A 9,594-nucleotide genomic window follows, 5' to 3' on the forward strand; every position below is an offset into this window, starting at 1 on the left:
AGTCTAGCCATAGCTTTTTCAAACTTCAAATTGATGGTATCAATGTGAGCAGTAAGTGGAGCACCCAATTGAGTAATGGAGTCTACTTCATGCTTTCCTCCTCTAGTAGCCTTGCGAGGTCTACTATATTGTGAGTTATGGACCGTCATTTCCTCAATTTTGTTCCAAGTTTGATTGTCATCAACTTCGGTGAACATTCCATTTGATCCCATGTTGAGAATGTTCCTTGAATCTTCATAAAGACCGTTCCAAAATTGTTGTACCAAGAACCACTCGCTAAGTCCATGATGAGGACATGAGCGACAAATTCCCTTGAATCGCTCCCAAGCTTCATACAAATATTCTTCATCCCTTTTCTAAAAGCCCGTAATTTGAGCTCCTAGCATGTTAGTCTTTTCCGGTGGATAGAACTTTTTGTAGAAAGCTAGAGCCAACTTTTTCCAAGAATCAATTCCGAGAGTAGCCTTATCAAGGCCTTTCAACCATTGTTTCGCGGTGCCAATTAGAGAAAAAGGTAATAAGACCCATCGAATTTGGTCTTGAGTTACACCGGTTTGAGAAATCGCATCACAATAGTCACAAAAAGTCTCCATATGAGAATGAGGGTCTTCACTTGGCATCCCCCCAAATTGGCTTCTTTTCACTAATTGAATAAATGCGGATTTGGCAATAAAATTTCCGGTTAGATGTTGTGGTGTGGGAGTACCATTGGGTAGGTTCTCCTCGGTAGGTACGGAATGTGATGAAAACTTAGGCATCGTGGGTTGATTTTGTGTTGGATTTTGTGTTGGGTTATCCTCACCTTCTCTTGCAAAAGGGTTGATGAACTCAATAGTATTTGGTTGAATATCTACAACATCACCAATACCTCTCAAAGTTCTCCTAGCAAGTCTTCTATTGGTTGTCAAAGTTCTTTCAATTTCGTGATCAAAGGGTAACAAGTCACCTTGTGACCTTCTAGACATACAAAATATCAAACAACTTGAAAATAGTTAGAACGAACCTTGAGGAGTTTTACTTCCCCAAGGCAAAGAAAGACACAACTAATAACAATATAAGAAAATCTAAATAAGGTTAACACCGTCCCCGGCAACGGCGCCATTTTTGGTCGGTGGGTTTAATTTTTCAGTACTTGTCGTTAGGAGCACCTAGACCAAAACACAATTTATAACTTCAAATACAACTCTACAATTAGTAAAGAGGCAAGTAAAGGCCGGATCCCAAGGGACGGAAATTGAGATGAGATTTATATTGCAACTAGCGGTGTCTAAGGGTGTCACAATTGGGGTTTGATGTTGAAGATCACTAAACTAAATAGCAATGAAAGTAAACAAGCAAGATGAATTAAAAGGGATGTAAACAATTGATAAAAGACACTAGGGTCTCATGGGGTCATAGGGTAATCATGGGAATTGATCATACAAACATGTTCTCAAATTATGAGCAAGCAATTATTGTTGTGAGGGATCGAGTTGGTTTATATCTTACAATCCTAGGAAAGTTTGGGTTCCGGAGCCGAATCGATTAGATTGTACAACACCTACAAGTCGACTTAATCTTCCCTACTCAACTACATGCATGGTCTAATGAGACTCGAGTTGGTTTATGTCTTACAAGTCTCATTGAAAAGATAGGTGATGGGTAAAAAATGTAAGGATTCATAGGCTCACATTTCATCAAACATAACATGTGCATGAGTTAAGATCACAACAAGCAAGCAAATAAACCATGAAAGCATATTAATTTAAGCATGAATCATTCCCCATGTTGGTTTCCCCTGATTACCCATTAACCCTAGCGAAGGAAACTACTAACTCATTATCATGTTGAACATGCTAGCAAGGTTGTCAATCATACCAACAAAGTGAAACATGATGAATATATGAAAGTGATTAACAATAATTAAAGAGGGATTAAGAGAATTATACCTACTAATGATTCCAATAATAAAGCAAAGAATAAAAGAAGTAATTGATGCTTGATTGAGAGGTTGTCAATCTCCCAATAATAACCCAAATAATCTTCAATTACCCAAAATAAAGGATGAACAAGAGAGAGATTAAGGAAATAAAACTTGTATTAAAACTTGATTAAATGTTGATTACAAAATTAAAGAGAGATTTGATTGATATTAACAACTCTAAAGAATGCCAAGAAGAACATGCTCTTCTAATTAGACTAATGAGGTATTTCTAGTGGGGATTAGGTGCATGAATTAGGGTTAACTAAGGGCTTAAATGACGATTAAGTCCCTTATTGAGGAATCGCCGGTCTCTTTGGGGAGACTCCGGTCTCTAGGGAGACTCCGGTCTCTAGAAAAAGATGTGCATCCTTCCTTGAAGGTTGAAGAAGACGAAATGGGACTGTCTGGGAATCCGGGCGTCTTTAGCACGGGACGGGCGGATTTGGCAGCTTCTGGACGGGCGTCCAGAAGGGAAAGACGGGCGTCTTTGGGTGGTTTTGCCCGGGCGTCCAGCTAGGGAAGACGCACGGGTTGTGGGTGGTGGACGGGCGTCTTCAGGGGAAGACGCACGGATTGTTAGGCAGTTTCTTTCCTTCTTCTTTTCTTCCTTTTTCTTCATAAAATCCTTGAGGATTTCCTCGGGGATGCAAGGATCTTTTCTCATCATTGCCCATCTACTATAGTAAATACAAAGGCCTTCTAATCTTGTCTCTCCTTGATGCTTGCTCATTGAATTCAATCAACTTAGTCTCATTTTGCCATGAAAATGCAAGGTTTGCACTCCTTTCCTACCAAGGACACAAAACCTCAAAGAATATGCAAAACAAAGAATTAAAGACAATAAATGACCCAAATATGCACTAAAAAGCATGGGAACAAGGCTAATTCGGGGACTAAATATGCTCTAATTATGGTCACATCAAATATCCCCAAATCGAACCTTTGCTCGTCCCGAGTAAAGAGGTTACAAAGGCTAGGACCATTATTTAAACTAACCTATTAACATAGCCGATATAAGACAATTAGCGGGTCTCACTCCGCCCCTTCAACTCACAACAAGACAACCATGAGTTAGGATGCCTTCTTGCAAGGCAAGGTGGGTCTTGCCAAAATGGCGACACATCCAAACATTAAGCACACAAAACAAGTAATGGATGCATCTACAAAAGAATAGCCACTTTCCTCATCTAAGTGGCGGAAATTATCTACAAGGGAAGCAATTCAAGGGTACACACTCCTTCATAGATGCAATTTTTTCAAACTACTGAGCCTAGAAGGATACCAATAAATCACCTCCAAGTTGTGTCAAGCTAGGGTACCTTTGTCCTCAATCGTTAAATGCTTTTGTCAAGAGTAGACTCCCCATGGTGTTAGAAACACTGGAGGATCGCGGAATTCCCCCTCTTGCCTAGACAAGAAGAAGGGTCGTCCCCTCTCTACCATGCACAAAAATGGATACGATGGATAAAGGGATTGATAGTATTTGAGTTTCTCTTTGGGAGTTTGCTTTTGTTTTTTGTTTTTCCCCCCAATTTCTTGTGGTATTTGACATTTGAGAACACTTTCTTGCCATTTCCTTTTGATTTTTGGCATTTCAACACTTGACAACTTTCAACTTTTTGTATTTTCTTTTTGAACATTTTCAAAGTCGCCCCATATGTAGTGAGGGTGCCTTATTTTTGAAGCTTTAGGAGTCAATTTTTGCTCCTCTTTTCATTTGACGCATTTTTTTGCAAACTTTCTTTCACTTTTCATTTCATTGAACTCAAATTGATTTCTTTTTGTGCCCATTCCCTTTGATGACAAAAATGTGGTAGAACATAGATGATGGATGGATGCATGGTTTCAAGGGTCACCTTGGAATAAACGGTAGCCAAGGAGTTATCACACCACAAGGTACTCTTGACTAGGCCTTAATTAATGGGTCAAAGGATACTAGCATGACACATCCTAGGGTGTTTTACAAGTATTCTAACAAGCAAAGTCTTAAGAAGAAAAAACATCTACTAGGGCCTATATACATTTGTCAAGCTTCCCAAGTAGACGGTTTCACAAAAAGTTTCTAACATGCAAACTACATGCCATGATGCAACTTGCATATAAACATCCTAATGCAAATGATTCTACCAACTAGTATGACATATAAACTAAATGCAAGTCCTAAATTCACATTGTTATACCGCATCAATCAAAATAAAGCCACATAGTCATTAACATAAAGAGGAAAAAGGAAATTGGAAAGATCATACCATGCGGTCTTTAATATCCTCATGTCTCGGATGTGGCGTAGTCAATCAATGTGAACAAGGATAAAACAAACACAATATACAACAATATATACAAGACTACACTACAAAGGAAATGAACTTGTTTTTGGTTTTTCAATTTTTCAAATTTTTATGGTTTTTTCGAATTTTTTTGATTTTTTTGGATTTTTGATTAAAAATTAAATTAGAATTCCCCAACCCCACTCTAATATGGGCATTGTCCTCAATGGCCAAAATGATGGGAAATCATGCAAACATGATGCATGAATTCTACACTAAATGCAAGCTATACTAATCTATACGACATGATGCATGGGTTTTTGTTTATGACGGAGAGCGTAATTTAGATTACCTCCCGTTGCGTATGCATGTACTTCCCCAAACCGAGTTAGACATTATTTCTAATGTCCTAAAGTTGGGGTAGTTCATGCACACAAGATGCAATGCATGAAACTAAATTTGTCATTTTGGATTTTCAAAAGTGGGAACAATGAAATAAGAACACCTCAATGGGGCCGAGGTGTTAGTCCTCTATGTTTCTAGGACTCTCCAACCATGATCAAGATAAAGTAAATAAAACAACGAAAGAAGTAGATAAACCTCAAGAGGGTAGGAGCCTCCAAAGTTTGCTAGTCTTCCACCATATCATCATTGTCATCATCTTCCTCAATAGAAGTGGACTCATCTCCACTTCCCTCTTCACTTCCTTGCTCACTTCCTTCATCATCCTCTTCTTCTTCTTCATTAGCCTCTTCATCAATGCTATCATCAACAACCTCATCACCGACAACCTCATCGTCACCCGGAATCTCACCCCTAGATGCACTTGGAAAGAAGACTTCCCTATCCGCCCAACTAGGCAAAGGACATGAAGGATCAAGTAGTCCTTGCCTAGCTAAATGAAGGAGGGGTGGATATTGGGCTAAGTATGCATCTTCCCGATCCTTAAAAGCTTTTTTGTGTATCTCTTGCATAAGTAGAGTCATATAGTCATTGCTTGCTTTAACACCTTCGGGTTTGAACTCTTGATACTTGAAAGGATAGGGTGGTGTGACAATGGAGGAGGAGGGCATTTCAATTTCACCCCTTTGTTGACGGATGATGTATTCGGCTTCTTTTGAGAGGGGAAGAAGGTAGTTGGTCCGATGCACACTCAAACGGCATATTTTGGAAGGCAAAGTAAAAGATCTAGCCTCATTGGTGAGCGACCCATATTTGGTGTCAAGAGGGTTATGAGTGACTCACTTATACTTGTTAATCATGGCATCCATGTCAATGAGATGACTCCCCTTTTTCGCCACATACTTGCTATCCTTGTTGAAATTCGGATCAAAGTACTTAGCCAAAAGAGTGACTAGACCTCCATTTACAATAACAGTGGTGCCTTGCTTTCCACAATCAACATTTAGCCATATTTCCACCAAAAGCCTTAGAGAATTGTAAGGCATGGTGAATTCCCTTCCAATATTTAAGGCCGACTCAAGTAGAACACAATCGAGCTTGGTAAAGTGGTTAGTGTCTTTTCTTGCAATGATAGTATTCCCGATGACCTTGTTCCACACTCTAATGCCCGGATGGTGGACTAATAGAGCGCGACTAGCATGATAGTTCTCAAATTTCCTCCCGGAAATCGCCTCCCAAAGAGGAGCGGGGTCATACTTTTCGGGATTCTTGTAAAAACTAGGTGAATCACTAAGACCCAATACTTTACCCAATACATCAATGGTGATGCGCCTACTCACATTAGCTAGGCGGAACTCGATGTTTTCTCTAGTCTCTACCTTAGTAACTTTCAAAGAACTCAAGAATTTTAAGGTAAGGGAGGGATATGTCAATTCTCTTGTAGCAAACAATTTTCCCAACCCCATGGCTTCAAAGAAGGCTTTTGTTTGTTCAAGGACACCCAATTTGTTCAAGGCATATTCACATACGAATTTGGTGGATAGAAAGGATTTTCTAGCATACTTGGCAAATGTATCCCTATGGGAGTTACAAATGAAAATTACCTCCGGATAGTTTGATAATTGAGCAATTTCCGGAGTTGTTGATGTTGTTGCTTCTAAGGGAGGTTGTTGTTGTTTAACATCCAAGTTTGAACTAGCTACCACCATAGCCAATGAGGCTTTCTTTGCTTGAAGACTCTTTTGTCTTGTTGAGAGTGCCTTTGCCTTAGGTACCTTTGTTGCTCCTTTTGTCCTTGCCATTGATGATTTAACCAAGAAAAGAGTGAAAATCTTCAATTTCCAAGTATACCCAAATCGATTTTAAGATGAAAGACTTTGCCTTTATAATTTCAAAAATCGACTCAAAGGTTGAAGATTCTGGTGCTTGGTTTGATTTTTGTTGGAAGATGAGTGATTGATTGTTGTTAAAAGGAAGTTTGGATTTGATTTTGTTGAATTTGGTTGAGAGAAAATCTTGTTTTGGTGATGGAGAGGATGAGGGTTTTGAGTTTTGGGTTTTATGGGTAGTGTTTTGAATGAAGGAATGAAGAAATGAATGTGGGATGGGTATTTAAAATACCCGAAAATTTTTGAATTGCAGGGGAAGACGGGCGTCTTTCCTTCGGGACGCTCGGATTCTGCCTTTTTTTGTTCAGGATTCTCGCCTAAAGACGGGCGTCTTTCAGCAAAGACGCTCGGATTTATCGACTGCAGGACGGGCGTCTTCTGCTGAAGACAGGCGGATTCTCAGACAGTGAGATTTCTTGTTTTTCACAGGCAAAAAGACGGGCGTCTTTCCTTCCAAGACGGGCGGATTTCTGAAGACGAGTGTCTTCTCTACCAGGACGCTCGGATACTTCAACAGTCCCAAAATTTCAAATTTTCATCTCAGATGGACGGGCGCATTTTGACAAAGACGCCCGGATTGCCTGAAGACGGGCGGATTCCCATGAAGACGCTCGGATTCTCCCTGTTTTACCCGGATTCAGTTCCATCCGTGCACTTGCATATCCCTTGTCATTTTTCATTCTTCAAATCCCGTGTTCTTCATTGTAGGGGCACTACTAAGGCATGAATAGCCTAGGCAATTGCTATACCCACACTAAGCTAAAGCACTACACATCAATTATATCATTAGTCCCTCCCTCACTTCTCTCAAAAATGATAATTATCTTGATCAAAGCATAAAAATCCAAAAATGACAAAAATGCAATGTAAGAATTAAAATGCAAGTTAGGGGGTTAGAAATATTTACAAATGGTGGTTTAGGGAGGACTCCACCAAACTCTCATCCTTAGTGAGATGTCATGGGGGCATGTCCAAGGTGTTGTTGATGTTGCTCAACACCTTGAAGAAGTAATCAAAAGCTTGTTCATTATCATGATAAAGATCTTCAATAGACCTTTGCCCTTGTTGGCGGTCTTTATCGATAGCATTACCAATATAGGGATTGAAAATCCCTTCAAACTCATCGTCCCAAAGACCATAAACTTCATCTACTTGATCACTAAAGATCTCTTGAGTTGATAGAGACAACTCTCCCATTTTCTTGTCTTGGCCAATGAGGCCATCCTCTTCATTGCTTGACTTTGGTGTGCTTTTCAAGCTCTCTTTGCTACAATTCACTTGCTCTTTGAATGGAGCATCTTCAATTTTCTTCTTCCATTGGAATTCCGACTTCTTACTATCATCCTTCCGGCTATAATGATCAACCATAAAACATGGTTCATGCAAACGGGGAGCTCTCATGGTCTTGTCAAGATTGAAAGTTATGCTCTCATCTCCCACTTCTAAAGTGAGCTCTCCATGCTTCACATCAATCACCGCACCCGCGGTGTGTAAGAAAGGTCTTGCTAGAATGATTGGAATGTTGGAGTCTTCTTCCATGTCAACAATGACAAAGTCCACCGGGATGAAAAATTTCCCAACTCTTACGGGAACATCTTCCCATATCCCTAATGGTGTCTTCGTCGATCTATCGGCCATTTGGAGTGTGATATTAGTGCATTTAAGCTCTCCCATCCCGAACCTTTTACTCACCGAGTACGGCATAACACTAACACTAGCCCCTAGATCACATAAGGCTTTGTTGATCGTGGTATCGCCAATGGTACACGGTATTAAGAAGCTTCCCGGATCTTTGAGTTTTGGAGGTGAACTCCCTTGAAGGATTGCACTACTCACCTTAGTGAAGGCGATAGTCTCAAGCTTCCGGATCGACTTCTTCTTTGTGAGGATGTCTTTCATGTATTTTGCATAGGCCGGCACGTGATTGATTAATTCCGTGAAAGGAATTGAGACTTCCAAATTCTTTACAATTTCCATAAATTTTCCAAGTTGGTCATCAAATTTGGGCTTGGCTTGACGACTTGGAAAAGGAAGTCTAATCACAATGGGCTCCTTCTCCTTGACCTTGTCTTCATTTTTCTTTGAAATTTCTTCTTTTGATGGCTCTCCATCCTTGGAGTTTTTCACAATTTCTTCTTTGTCACTAGCTTCCACAACTTCATCCTCAACTTGCTTCTTCGGTGCTTCATACCTTGTACCACTCCTCAAGTGAATGGCAGTAACCGTTTCATGTCTTGGGGGATTACTTTGAGGTGGTAATTGCCCTTTTTGTCTTTGTGAGCTTGAAGATGCTAGTTGAGTCAATTAGGTTTCCAACATTTTGGTGTGAGTTAGGATGTTGTTGATGGTGATTTTCTTTGCTTGACTATCCTTTTGCATTTGAGTGAAAAACTCTTGTTGATTCTTTTGGATTTAGAGGACCGCATTTTGAACATCAAAACCTAGGTCATTTTGTTGATTGTATGGAGTTTGATTTTGGTAACCTTGGTTTCGGTTGTAAAAGGGTCTTTGATTTTGGTTTCTCATGGGAGGTGGGGTGTATGTTGGTTGAGGGTTTTGAACATTTTGGCTTTTGTATGAGAGATTTGGATGGAATTTGGTGTTTTCATTGTAATAGTTTGAATAAGGGGTACCACTCTTGTATGCTTGGAAAGCATTCACTTGTTCATTTGTTCCCCTACATTCACTTTAGTCATGTCCCAAAGTTCCACAATTCTCACATATCCCACTTGGGATTGATGAAGATGTCGTCACGGCATTAACATGATGCTTTGGTGATTTCGAGGCTTCTTCAAGTCTAGCCATAGCTTTTTCAAACTTCAAATTGATGGTATCAATGTGAGCAGTAAGTGGAGCACCCAATTGAGTAATGGAGTCTACTTCATGCTTTCCTCCTCTAGTAGCCTTGCGAGGTCTACTATATTGTGAGTTATGGACCGTCATTTCCTCAATTTTGTTCCAAGTTTGATTGTCATCAACTTCGGTGAACATTCCATTTGATCCCATGTTGAGAATGTTCCTTAAATCTTCATAAAGACCGTTCCAAAATTGTTGTACCAAGAACCACTCGCTA

General features: G+C 39.9%; 1 non-coding gene across 1 annotated transcript; it reads left to right on the forward strand.

Annotated features, from left to right (window-relative positions):
* Window positions 1–279: 279 nt before the first annotated feature.
* On the forward strand, window positions 280–386 carry LOC141624694 (small nucleolar RNA R71). The gene has a single exon (XR_012534499.1). It is a non-coding gene; the product is annotated as a small nucleolar RNA R71 (small nucleolar RNA).
* Window positions 387–9,594: the final 9,208 nt, after the last annotated feature.

Source organism: Silene latifolia, chromosome X (assembly GCF_048544455.1).
Source record: "Silene latifolia isolate original U9 population chromosome X, ASM4854445v1, whole genome shotgun sequence".
Classification (NCBI taxonomy): Eukaryota; Viridiplantae; Streptophyta; class Magnoliopsida; order Caryophyllales; family Caryophyllaceae; genus Silene; species Silene latifolia.